A 13585-nucleotide genomic window follows, 5' to 3' on the forward strand; every position below is an offset into this window, starting at 1 on the left:
GTATATCTTGTTAGATACAGTATGTCCTCATAATGTATACATTATTTCTTGTACAATGATATGAAATAATATGGGAAATATTCATGATAAATTATTAAGTGAACAGTGCAAGTTAAAAACAATAGTTTCATATTTTTTTCCCCACCCCCCCTTTCCCGAGTCAGCACCTTCAAGTGTTACTACTCCCCAAACGGTGCGCAATGCACTCATTGTGTAGGAATACCCCCATCCCCTCCCCCACACCCCACCTCAGTCTGATGTCCAATTGGTGTCGTTTCCAGATTTGTATTTAGGTGATGATCAAGGAAACCAATTTTCTGGTGAGTACATGTGATGCTTGTTTTTCCATTCTTGGGATACTTCACTTAATATAATGGGTTCCAACTCTCTCCAGGAGAACCATAGAGATGTTGTATCTTCATCATTCCTTATAGCTGAGTAGTATTCCATGGTATACATATACCACAGTTTACTAATCCAATCATGATTGATGGGCATTTGGGTTGTTTCCACATCTTTGCTATTGTGAATTGTGCTGCTATAAACATTTGGGTACACGTGCCTTTGTTACAGAATGACCTTTTTTCCTTTGGGTATATGCCCAGTAATGGGATTGCTGGGTCAAATGGCAGGTCTACTTGAATCTGTTTAAGATACCTCCATAATGCTTTCCACAGGGGTTGCACTAGTTTGCAGTCCCACCAGCAGTGTATCAGTGTTCCTGTCTCTCCACACCCACGCCAACATGTGTTGTTTTGGGTTTTTTTGATAAAGGCCATTCTCACTGGGGTTAAGTGATATCTCATTGTGGTTTTGATTTGCATTTCCCTGATGATTAGAGATGTTGAACACTTTTTCATATGTTTGTTAGCCATTTTTATATCTTCTTTTGAAAAATTTCTATTCATATCCTTTGCCCACTTTTTGATAGGGTTGCTTGATTTTTTCTTGCTGATTTTCCTGAGTTCTAAATAGATCTTGTTATCAGTCCTTTATCTGATGTGTAGTATGCAAAAATTTTTTCCCATTCTGTAGGTGGTCTGTTTATTCTCTGGACTGTTTCTTTGGCTGTGCAGAAGCTTTTTAATTTAATCATGTCCCATTCATTTATTTTTGTTGCTGCTGTGATTGCCTTGGGGGTCTTCTTCATAAATTCTTTGCCTAGGCCAATGTCTGTAAGAGTCTTTCCTGCATTTTCTTCTAGAATTCTGATTGTATCATGCCTAAGGTTTAAGTCTGTTATCCACCGTGATTTGATTTTTGTGAGAGGTGAAAGCTGTGGGTCCTGTTTCAGTCTTCTACAAGTGGCTAACCAATTCTCCCAGCACCATTTGTTGAATAGGGATTCTTGTCCCCAGAGTATATTCTTTCCCGCTTTGTCGAAAATTAGGTGACTATATGAGGATGGTTCTATATTTGGATTTTCTGTTGTGTTCCACTGGTCTGTGTCCCTGCACTTGTGCCAATACCAGGCTGTTTTAAGAACCACGGCCTTGTAGTATAGTTTGAGGTCTGGCAAATTAATACCTCCCATTTTGTTTTTGTTGCTTAAAATTGCTTTTGCTATACGGGGTCTTCTTTGATTCCATACAAAGTGTATAATTATTTTCTCTATGTCTGTAAAGAATGATGTCGGTAATTTAATAGGGATTGCATTGAATCTGTAGATCACTTTGGGTAGTATAGACATTTTAACAATGTTGATTCTTCCGATCCATGAGCATGGTATATTTTTCCATCTATTTGCCAGTTCTGCTATTTCTTTTCTCAGTGTTTCATAGTTTTCCTTATAGAGGTCCTTTACCTCTTTAGGTAGATATATACCTAGATATTTTATTTTCTTTGTTGCTATTTTGAAGGGTATTGAGTCTTTAATTTGGTTTTCCGATTGACTGTTATTGGCATATATAAATGCCTCTGATTTGTGTATATTAATTTTGTAGCCTGAGACTTTGCTGTATTCGTTAATCAATTCCAGGAGTCTCATGGTTGAATCCTGGGGGTTTTCCAGATATAACATCATATCATCAGCAAAAAGTGAGAGTTTGATCTCTTCCTTCCCTATTTGGACTCCCTTGATTCTGCTCTCTTGCCTGATAGCTCTCGCAAGGACTTCCAATACTATGTTGAAAAGTAATGGAGACAATGGGCAGCCCTGTCTGGTTCCAGTTCTAAGTGGGAGTGCTTTCAGTTTTTCCCCATTCAGTATGATGTTGGCTGTGGGTTTGTCATATATGGCTTGTATCATTTTTAGGTAGGTTCCATCAATGCCTATTTTGTTAAGCGTTTTTATCATAAAAGGGTGTTGAATTTTGTCAAATGCTTTTTCTGCATCTAATGAGAGTATCATATGGTTTTTGTTTTTTCTTCTATTTATGTGGTGAATTACATTTATAGATTTACGTATGTTGAACCACCCCTGCATCTCGGGGATGAAGCCCACTTGGTCGTGGTGGATTACTTTTTTGATAAGTACTTGGATTCGATTTGCTAGTATTTTATTGAAAATTTTTGCATCTATATTCATGAGGGAAATTGGTCTGTAGTTCTCTATTTTTGTTGTGTCCTTTCCAGGTTTTGGTATTAATGTTATATTGGCTTGGTAGAACGTGTTAGGGAGAACTCCATCCTTCTCAATATTGGAGAATAGTTTATGTAGGATGGGCACCAGTTCTTCTTTGTATGTATGGTAAAATTCAGGTGTGAACCCATCTGGACCAGGGCTTTTCTTTTTGGGAAGGTTTTTTATTGCTGTTTTGATTTCAGTTCTTGATATTGGTCTGTTCAGGTACTCTATTTCTTCCTGGTTGAGCCTGGGAAGACTATGTGTTTCTAAAAATTTGTCCATTTCCTCCACGTTCTCCAGTTTGTGTGCATAAAGATTTTTGTAGAATTCATAGATGATATCTTGTATCTCTGTAGCATCGGTTGTGATTTCTCCTTTCATGTTCCTAATGGAGGTTATTAGAGATTTTACTTTTGTGCTCTTGGTTAGTCTAGCCAGAGGTGTGTCTATTTTGTTTATCTTTTCAAAGAACCAACTTTTTGTTTTATTAATTTCCCTTATAGTTTCTTTGTTGTCCTTTTCATTTAGTTCTGATTTGATCTTAGTAATTTCTCGCCTTCTGCTGGGTTTGGGATCGTTCTGTTCTTCTTTCTCCAGTTCTTTGAGTCTATTCGTTAGGTTGTCTATTTGCATGTTTTCTGTCTTTTTGATATAGGCATTTATGGATATGAATTTTCCTCTCAGGACTTCTTTAGCTGCATCCCATAGATTTTGATAAGTTGTATCTCCATTGTCATTTAATTCAAAGAAATTTTTGATTTCCATCTTGATTTCTTCTTTTATAGAATAATTATTCAGGAGAAAGTTATTTAGCTTCCATGACTTTGAGTAAGAGTGAGGGTTTCTGTTTGTGATCATTGTTACTTTTATTCCGCTGTGATCTGAGAAGATGCATGGTATAATTTCTATTTTTTTGAATTTTTGAAGACATGATTTATGTCCTAGGACATGGTCAATCTTAGAGAATGTCCCGTGAGCTGATGAGAAGAATGTATATTCTGTGGACTTTGGGTAGAATGTCCTATAGATGTCAGCCATGCCCATTTGTTCTAGCATTCTATTGAGGTCCGTTATGTCTTTGTTTATTTTCTGTTTAGAGGATCTGTCCTGTACTGTCAGTGGGGTGTTAAAGTCTTCAGCTATTACAGTATTGTTATCTATCATTTGGTTGAGATCTAGTAGGGTTTGCTTTATGAATCTAGGTGCACCTAGGTTGGGTGCATATATATTGAATATAGTCATGGCTTCTTGATGAATTGTGCCTTTAATCAGTATGTAGTAGCCATCTTTGTCTTTTATTATTTTTGTTGGTTTGAAAGCTAAGTTATTGGAAATTAAGATTGCCACACCAGCTTTCTTTTGGTTACCATTTGCTTGAAATATCGATTTCCATCCTTTTATTTTCAGTCTAAATGCATCTTTGCAGGTTAGGTGAGTTTCTTGAAGACAGCAGATACTTGCATTGTGTTTTTTTATCCATTGGGTCAGTCTATGTCTCTTGAGTGGGGAATTCAAGCCATTCACATTTATTGAGAAAACTGATAGGTGAGACAGTTTTTTGTTCAGCTTGTTGGGTAGAACTTCATTGTGATGTTTTCTCTCCTGGGCCATTGTGGTATCTGGAATTTCATCTTTAGCTCTTGAGTAGTTTTACATTCGTGGATCTTTCTTGTGCTGATCCGTGTATAATTCTCTTTTGAGTACTTCTTGGAGGGCTGGTCTTGTCTTGGTGAATTCCCTCAACCTTTGTTTATCTGAGAATGTCTTGATTTCTCCTTCGTATAGAAAACTTAGCTTAGCTGGGTACAAGATTCTAGGCTGGGCATTATTCTGTTTCAGAAGCGTGAAAATGGGGCCCCAAGCTCTTCTTGCTTGTAAGGTTTCAGCTGAGAAATCTGGCGTAATTCTGATGGGTTTTCCTTTGTAAGTTACTTGTTTCTTTCTCCTTACAGCTCGGAGAAGGGACTCTTTAGTGGATATTTTTGTCAGCCTGATGACTACGTGGCGTGGTGTTTTCCTATTTGCTATGAATCTCCCAGGGGTCCTTTGAGCTTCTTGAATCTGTATGTCTAGAGTATTAGCAAGGCCTGGAAAATTTTCCTCGATTATGTCTTCAAATAGCTTGTCCAACCCTTGCTTGTTATCTTCTTCACCCTCAGGAATGCCAATAACTCTCAAGTTAGGTTTCTTCACATAATCCCACATTTCTTGAAGACTCAGATCATTTCTCTTACTTTTTCGATCTATCTCTGTGACTGACTTATTTAGTTGGAAGAAGTTATCTTCAATTTCTGAGATTCTTTCCTCTGTTTGATCTACCCTGCTCTTGAGACTTTCCACAGTGTTTTGTAGCTCTCTGAGTGAATTCTTCACTTCTAGGAGTTCAGTTTGGTTTTTCTTCAATATTTCAATTTCTTTAGTGAATTTTTCCGCCAAATCCTGTATTTTTTTTGTGTTTTCCTTGTGTTGTTTATCCATTGATTCTTGTATATTATTCAGCTTGTTTATAATCCATAATTGGAATTCTTCCTGTGACATGTTGGTGTTTTGAGTCTGGTTTGTGTCAAATGGTTGGGAGCTGGTATTTCTCTTTGGGGATGAGCTTTCCATTTGATTCTTTTTGCTCTCCGTGTTTTTTCGCTGGGCCCTTCCCATCTAGATTTGTCGTTGGATCTTTACTTATAGGTTTAGTCTGGTTAACAGGACTCTTTGTGCTCTATTCTTAGGCTGTGAAACAGTCTAGGTATGTTGCTTCTTTTGGCAAGAGGGGGAGACTGTTGTGTATTGTTCAGAGATTTTTCTGTTTCCGTTGGGGGACTGCTTCCGATGGGTCCAATCCTAGAGGATTGGAGTGATCTAGGACCGCTTTGGTGAGTTAGGACACTGTGTTGTGGTCTTTCAGAAGGCAGGCAGGGTCCACACTAATAGTAGACCGAAATTCTCTTTGTTTGTTTGTTTCCCTTTGGTTCTTCCTCTATAGGGGAGGTTTCTGACTCTATCTGCCGGCAAGATACTAGCTATGGGGAGAGGACGGTGACTTTGCTTGCTCAGCGCCCCAGTTGCTGTAGCTCCCATGGGCAAAAGTCTGTCTTGGCCCAATGTCCCCAGGGATCAGGTTCCACACTCTCGCTTCTGGAGAAGTATTCAGTGTTTACACTTGGGCAGGGATCCTATATAAGGTCCGTGGACCAGGGGAGAGGGCCGTCCGGGGAGCCTCTTGGTACCCTATTGCTCCGCAGTGACTTGGCTGTGGGCCCTAGAGTGGCAATTGCGTGCCCGCAGATCTCCGGCCCTGGGGGTGACTACTCAGGATCCGGTATGTACCAGAGCCACGGACCTGGCCCGTTCCGAAGCTCACCGTGGGTCCCCAGTTAGAAGGCGAAAAGAGAGGAGAAAGAGAAGAGAAAAAAAGAAAAAAGAAAAGGAAAGAAAGAAAAGAAAGAGGAGAAAACGAAAGAGAAAAGAAAAAAAAGAAGAAAAAGAAAGAAAGAAAAAGAAAAAAAAAGAAAAAGAAAAAGAAAAGAAACGCAAAATGTCAAACCAAAAAACACCAAAAATGCCAACAAAAATGAACAAAAACAAACTACATAGCACTTCACCACACTGCAAGGCAGAAAGATACACAAATCTGAAGTATATAATTCAGCGACTCAATGTTTTTTTGTTTGTTTGTTTGTTTTACGCCTTAGCACAGCTCTGCCCCTTCACTTCCGCTCGGCTGGGTCCGGAGCGGCCGTTAGATGTTTTTGTTTTTAGGCCTTAGCGCAGCTCCGCCCCTTCACGCCCGCCCGGCTGGGTCCCGGGAGATTTCGCGGTGGATTTCAAGATGACGTCTGCGCGTCCGCACAGCTCCGAGGGTGGTGGGGATCCAACCTCCGCGCTCAAAAAGGCGCGGCAGCCAGAGGCCCAGAGGGCAAAGGTGCCCGCCGAGGCTGTCCGCCGCCGGAAAAAAAAAGAAAAAGAAAAGAAAAGGAAAGAAAAAAAAGAAAAAACCCAAAAAAACAAAAACAAACACAAACAAACAAACAAAACCCAGAAGAAATTTACCAAGAATAAAATATACAGTTCGGCGAGCCTATTCTTCTTGTTCGTGTTTTTTTTTTTTTTTTTTTTTTTTGCCTTAGCGCAGCTCTGCCCCTTCACCCCGAGCGCGGCCCCGGCATATCCCGTACTCCTGGCGTTGGTTCAGAGACCAGCGGAGGGCGCCGGGCAGAGAGAGCCACTCGGCACTTTATGGCTCCCGAGCGGTTTCGCCCTCGCTTTCAAGATGGCGCCTGCAGAGCTCCGGGGCTGGAGGAGACCGGCTCCTTGGCAGGCAGAGACCACCACTGCCCAGGGGCTGGCCAGCAAGGACGCGCACCGGGGGTGACCGGCTGGAGAACTGCCGAAAAAGGCAGCACGGGCAGAAAGAGCCGCTGGGCACTTTTTGGCTCCCGAGCCGTTTCGCTCTCGCTTTCAAGATGGCGCCTGCCAAGCTCCGGGGCTGGAGGGGACCGGTTCCCCGGCAGGCAGAGACCGCCACTGCCCAGGGGCTGGCCAGCAAGGACACGCACCGGGGGTGACCGGCTGGAGAACCGCCGAAAAAGGCAGCACCGGCAGAAAGAGCCTCTGGGCACTTTTTGGCTCCCGAGCCGTTTCGCTCTCGCTTTCAAGATGGCGCCTGCCAAGCTCCAGGGCTGGAGGGGACCGGCTCCCCGGCAGGCAGAGACCGCCACTGCCCAGGGGCTGGCCAGCAAGGACACGCACCGGGGGTGACCGGCTGGAGAACTGCCGAAAAAGGCAGCACGGGGTACGACGCTATTTGCTGTCCGGGAGTCTTTTGTGTTTTTCCGCCCTGGGGCAGATCCGTCCCTCCTCGCCAAGCGCTGTCTCAGCTGAGATCCCCCAGGTTCTAAGGTAATTTCTCAAAAAGAGCCTCCTGTCTCCAATGCGCCACGTATCCCTCAGTGATTCTGTGCTGGCCTGGGTCAGGGCTCTGTTCAATTGGGAGCGGAGGGCTAGCCGCTTTCCCGAGAGGCTGCACCCGCCCCGGCTGGGGGCGGGTGTATCCGACCCGCGCTCCGCTGGCTAGTGTCTGTCCCGCGTTCCCAATTTTCGTTCACCTCAGACCTCACTCGCTCTGTTTGTCCCACGCTGATTCTCCGTGGATTCACACCGCTGTTCCTGTGTGGGAGCGGTCTTCTAGCGTTGTGGCAGGTCCGGATCGATGCCTTCCTTCCCGGGAGCGCAGATTCAGGCCGTCACCACCACTCCGCCATCTTTGATCTCCCATATCTGGATTTAATGTCTTTGAAACTGTGGCAGATTCTATGTATGAGGCAGGGATACCAAAAAATAATGACTAAATTTCAGTTGGAAGGATCACTACTGCATGGCAGAGCAGGCTGAAATGATTGCCTTGAGCAGATGTCCTGGCAATCTGAAGGCACAATGACATAGTGACTACCAGCATAGTCCTGGCCCAGTGGTTCATTTCCTATTCCAAGCACCTTCAGCCTTTCAGCATAAGCAAGGTTTACCCAATGTGTTTTCCATTCCACACCCTGGATGTGGTTAAAGTCTAAAATCACCTGCAGATGTGGTGTGATTCTGAGCTCAACTTCTCTTTCTTCTCCTCATGTAATATTTGGATTATGTTTACCATGCCAGTTCTATCAAAGGTCTCTTGCCCTCTTAAATTTGGACCATATAACATGATGGTAAACTTACTCCAAAAACGGTCGAGGATCATTATATCCAGTTTTGTTCAAATTGAACACATAAATATTTGTTGAATAAATGAATAAAGCAATTCTAGGATTAGCTGGAATGTTTGTCCTTGCCTTTCCCAGCTACTTTTCATTTTAAGGTTTTGCAGATTCCTGGGTCTGTTGTGAGATGGAGGTATATTAGTGTTCTAGACCTTGGGAATGTGAGAAGGCCTTGTATATGGGGTAGCTGGGATGAGTTCTGAGCACCTGCATGTCTTGTAAGCTGAATCTTCTACTAATCCCACTCCATTCATCCCTTCTGTACAAATGAGCTTCTTTCTTGGTTTCTTATTCTGTATTCTAGTTCCTTGAGTGACTACAATGTTATTCCATTTGGCTGGTTCTCTGACAACCTGCATGGTATATGGGAGGGTCAATTTCATTTAGCAGACCAAAGAATAGGATTAGGAGGGTTATATCAGTTGGGGTTCTTCAGAGAAACATAGCCAATGGGATACACACACACACACCCTCAAATATATATATATAGTTAATATATGCAATTTATATATATGTATATATGGGGAATAGAGATATATTTATTTTAAGGAATTGGCTCATGTTATTGTGCAGGCTGGCAATTCCATAATTTGCAGCACAAGCTAGCAGACTGGAGACTGAGGGAAAAGCTGATGTTGCAGTTCAAGTTCAAAGGCTGTCTGCTGGCATAGTTTCCTCATGCTAGGGGGAAGTTAGTCTCTTATTCTTTTGAGCCTTTCAACTAATTGGATGATGGCCACCCAGATTTTGGAGGGCAATCTACTTTACTCAAATTCTACCAATTTAAATGTAAGTCTCATCCAAAAAAAAAAAAAAAAACCCTCATAGAAACATTCAGAATAATGTTTGAACAACTATCTGGGAATCATGGAAACTCATGTTGACACATGAAATTAACCATCACAGTGGTGGAGTCAGAGAAGACCTCTGAGCCCTGGGACTAAGTTAGTCAAAGGGTCAGTAATTGGTAAACAGGCCACTTGTGTATATATATATTTTTTATGTGCCATGATTATTGTCTTTTTGTTACTCTAGTTTTTGCAAAAGTCTTTGTATAGCTATGCCAAGTTTAGCTGTGCACAGGGCATCTGTCTGTGTGACAATTAGAGCATTGAGTTGAAATTCTACACACCTCAAGGACAATGAAGTGCTGACAACAATGATTTAAGTTAGAGGGTCCCAAGCAGGGGCTGGTGTTTTATCACCTCCATTCATTCTCTCTTACCTTTTCTCATGAGACTCTCTTTCCAGAACAAAAATGGTTAGACTAAGTCCAGGCTCCTTATAATTTTATGTACCATTTCACTACAGTTTTGTATTATTTAGAATTAATTAATCAATGCACTAAAAATGGTTGGGCAAAACATTCTATCAGATTTGTCTGGTAGTTCAAAAAATCCATTGCATACCCACTTACAAAGATGCATGCATTCATTCATTAAAAAAATTTCATTGATGTCCCTGTCCTCAAGTAATTAATAGTGAGCAGAAAGAATAAGGACACAAATATGCATGATGTAAGATAAAGATAGAGAATTATAACTTCAGAACAAAGAAAAATTATTTCTCTAGTAGTTAAAAGAGAGCATTCCAGCTCAGAACAAGGTAGGAAGTGGGGCATTCAGGGAAGGTTTGATGGAAGAAATGGTGGTTGAACAAGGCTTTAAAATATAGGCAGGATTAGGATGAAGAGAGTTGAGGTATGAGGAGATAGTGAGAGTTCAGGTACTGAGGTGAAAAAGCACTGTTTGTATTTGGAAGATAATTGGGTCAAAGGAAGATCAAATGAAGGGAAAAGAGGACTAGACTGGGGAGGTCTTGCTAGTTTGACTACAGAGATTTTTACTTAATGATTAATTGGAAGCTACTGAAAGATTTTAAACCCAGATTTGTATTTTGGGAAGATTAATCTGTCAATAGTGTGTATTACTGTTTAAAGTAGGAAGAAGGAAGAAGCAGAGAGATTAGTCCTAGGAGACCACTATATTTGGTTAAGTGAGAAGTAAATCCCGGTCTTAGGGTTTTTCTAGTGAAACTGAAGAGAAGGAGATACATGCAAGAAGTTCTGGAGAACTAGAATCTGTTGGACTTGGGAACTTAGCCTGAAAGAATTTACGTGGTAAAGTGAATCTATGATGCATAATTTTATGTGTCAACTTCGGAAGTGTTTTAGGATGAGATTAATGTTTAAACTCGTGAACTTTGGGCAAAGCAGATTGCCCTCCATGATATGGGTGGGCCTCATCTAATCAGTGGAAGGCCTGACTAGAACAAAAGAACCAGTATCCCACAGCAAGAGAGAATCCTCCAAAAGACTGCCTTCAGACTGGAACTGGAACACGTCCTGGGTCTCTGCCTGCTGGCCATCAGACTGGAGCTGCATCATTGTCTCTTCTCCAGCCTACTGGTCCACACTGCAGATTTTGGACTTGCCACCCTCCAAAACTGCATGAGCCCTCTCTCTGTCTCTGTCTCTCTCTCTGTATGTGTATGTATAACACACACATACCCCCCACCCCTACCCTACCCTATTGGTTCTGTTTCTCTGGAGAACCCTGACTAATAGATAATCTTAAAGACCATTCAAGCCTACCCATGTCTCCTCTTTTTCTTTCCTTTCCCTGTTGCTTTCTAGCGCATAGTAGATGAGACATCTGGAACTCAGAGGGGTCAAGTGACTTGTCTAAGATAATCATGACCGATCGGCATGTTGAGGTATTGGTGGGTTGGGGAGAGAGCGGGCATCAATGATGACTAACACATTGACCTGCTGGGTACATGAGATTGTTTAAAGGAATAGAGAGAATATACATATTTTAAGGAAAGTTTAACCTTCATTCGTGTTTAGACCATCAACTGTAGCAGAGATATGAAGAAGGTATTAGACGCACAAGAGAGCTGTTCTGGAAAGGGAGGCATTTTTGTCTGATGATTATCGTTTTGAGAATAAAGATTTGATTATATGAAAGAACAGACTTCTACATGTGTCTCTGGCCACAATGTTCTCACAGCGCTTTTGTTCCCTCTGGTTAGTGATAATTGGCTCTGACTGACATTTTCACAAGATGAGATCTTCTTACTGTCAGAGAAGTCACATTCAGAAAGCCAAGAATTTTTTTTTCATAAATTTAAAAAATTTATGACAAAACAGTGCTTTTAATTTTCAATTTGATTTTTTGAAATTTTACAGTAGAAGAAACAATGTCAGACATGTTAAAGTAAGTTTCCCTGGCTTTCAGAAAACAAGATGTGCTGCTTCAGCTATGTCTAGTCGTGAAACATGGAGAGTGTGGGTAATTAGTTGCACAATTCAGGCTGAAAATGACTTTTCCCCTCATTTTTTCCTACCCCATTGGATAATTTGAGAGTATGTTTTTGCTTTTACTTATTCATGCTATGCTTTTTTTCTCCACTTCATGCTATCTAGAGAGATATAGTTATTGAGACAAGGGAAAAATACAAATGTATATCATTATTCAACACACATTAATGAACACCAGCATGGGAATTGTGCTAAGTTTCATAGAAGATGCAAATATGAAGAGGACACAGCCTCTTTGTCAGTTTAGCTGATAGGATGTTTTTAGTGCCATACAGGAAGGAAAAATTGCCATAGGAGTTTATCCATTCACTAATCAAATATTTATTGATTAGATGTTACAGCTCAGGCACTATGATAAAGGGCATGTTGATGTCTGAGACCCAGTGGCTGTGTTTAGTGTGTGAAAGATAAGAGAGAAATGTGAAAAGGAGAGGATAGAAGTGCTGCTAAAGTACTGAAACATACAGCTGTTTCCTTTCTTTGTGGTCTCTTTCTCGATTAGTCATGGTTTTTTTTATGTTCTATTTACTTATGCGCTAAGGAAATAAAATTAAAATGTCAAATTATTAGCATTACTTTTATTGTTCATCTTTATATTGTACAATGGCAATTTAAAGGCAAATATCAGAACATTTCACTTGTGTGTGGAATCACCAAAATTACACAATTTGCATTTTGTTGCTTGTCCTGGGAGGGCTTCTCTAACTAGTGAGAAGAGACAAACTCAAGACAGAATCAGGAAGGTTGGAAGGAAAATGAGAGGATCCCCAAGGCATTGAGCTGGCTGAGGGGGTACTCAGGGCATAGGGATAATAGTGAGGCCAGTGCAGACCCTCATAGGCACTTAAGGGCCCTGCTCTGTGATTTGGGGTTGGGCCTAATGGCTTCTGGGTTCCTCCTCCCACCAGTCAAGGGACCTATGTGCTGTGCCCACCAGTGAAGAGGGCTAGGGCTGGGAAGTCGAGCCAGGTGTCTCCCATTGCCTTGGGCCTGCAGCCCCACCCTTTGGTAGATGGGCGACCCCCAAATATGTCTAAACCTCTGTTCCAGGGCTGCTCAGTACCAGGATGAGGGTGGGTGAGAGGCTTGTTGCTCCCTCCCCAGACATGTCTCATTTGTAGAATGGCAGCTGCCAGGCCCCACTGCGAGATGCACAAGGTGTCTTGGGCCCAACTCCATCCAAGTTTGAGACCAGGCCCCTTCCCTGGTGAAGAGTGGCAGCAGTCACTGGGTGGAAGTATGAAAGGGAAATTAGCAGACGGGATGGGGATTCAAGGGGTTGGGAAAGGGCAATGAGTGGCTGAGAACTGGTTCCAGGGAGGTCCTTCCCAGGGAGGCAGAGCTCTGCACCAGCAGGCGGTTCTAAGACCCTGGCCCATGCTCCATTGTGCCATTGGATTTTACCTACAAAACACAAATTCAAAGATAAAATTATTAAGAATTTCAAGATAGCAGCTACAAAGCACTGACCCTAACTGTGGAGTCCGTCTGAGCTCTGGGCCCTGTGCGACTGCCTTGGTTGCACACCCAAGAAGTCAGCTCTACTCTCAAGTTCAGTTCTTTTCACGTTATTGCTTCCACAGCTGGGAGGGCTCCATTTTTCACAGAAAACTGTTTTCCCTTTGTGTGGAGTAGAGGAACGGCAAGCTTATCAATATTTTCCCCTTCAAGCTCTCTTTACTTGAATTCCAGTTCAAGAGACTAAGTTTTAATGGTTTTTAAAGAGATGATTTTCTTTACTTTTCCAAGGATGATATCATCATCCTTCATGGTGGCTTCAGATTCACTTTGGATTTAGATGCTGGCATTTTGAAGCTTCACTGAAGTGAAGTTCATGTGAAAATTGTAGACAAATATTGATGGCATACAGCCAAGGAGTCAAGATGACCCCTGATAATCACTCAGCCACAAAAGAACACGCCATGATCGCTGCTGATACTGGGACAA

Source organism: Eulemur rufifrons, chromosome 8 (assembly GCF_041146395.1).
Source record: "Eulemur rufifrons isolate Redbay chromosome 8, OSU_ERuf_1, whole genome shotgun sequence".
In the NCBI taxonomy this organism is placed as follows: domain Eukaryota; kingdom Metazoa; phylum Chordata; class Mammalia; order Primates; family Lemuridae; genus Eulemur; species Eulemur rufifrons.